This window comes from Oryctolagus cuniculus, chromosome 8 (genome assembly GCF_051225735.1).
Source record: "Oryctolagus cuniculus isolate XC-2025 breed Fujian yellow rabbit chromosome 8, ASM5122573v1, whole genome shotgun sequence".
Classification (NCBI taxonomy): domain Eukaryota; kingdom Metazoa; phylum Chordata; class Mammalia; order Lagomorpha; family Leporidae; genus Oryctolagus; species Oryctolagus cuniculus.
The window spans coordinates 137,630,781-137,631,420 of NC_142874.1; positions in this window are offsets into that span (position 1 = coordinate 137,630,781).

Below are 640 nucleotides of genomic sequence, written 5' to 3' on the forward strand. Positions count from 1 at the left end.
CGCACGGAGTCCTCTGTGGATTTGTACCTGGTAATGAGCGTTTCAAAGAGAAACAGAGGCAGGAGCCGCTGATGGGAGGGGCTGTCATTTTCCAAACCCTTGCTACCCGAGGTGTGACCCAGGCCCGGCCTCAGTAGCATGAGCTGCGGAACCTCAGACCGCAGTCTGCAGCCACTGAGCCGCAGCTGCATCTTCACCCAGGTCCCCAAGTGGTTCGTGCACACGGGAGGGTGTGTGCTTCACTGTTGCAAAGGGTGTTGTGATGGATCTGTACCCACCTGCAATCCCTGCGCGTTGGATGTCTTCACTGGCCCATCAGCTAAGACTGTTTGACGGCATGCACAGTAACTTGAGTGCAAGGATTAACCAAATTGGCTTGCTTTGTTTGTCTGCTCAGCCGATGGCTTCTATGTAAGACATCAGTACTAGGGCATCCTGGGGCGTTAAAGCAGCTCTCTAGTATTGTTAAGGACCTAGGGTCATGCATCTTCCCACTCTGCTTGCAAGGTGGATGCTTGGATATTGGGTCTACTTTTCAGGTGAGAGAGAGAAAGAAAGAGGGAGAGAGAGAGAGAGAGAGAGAATATGCAAGCCAAGGGTAAGCTCTAAGAGTTTCTCTTTGAAAAGGTTTCCTGGATGC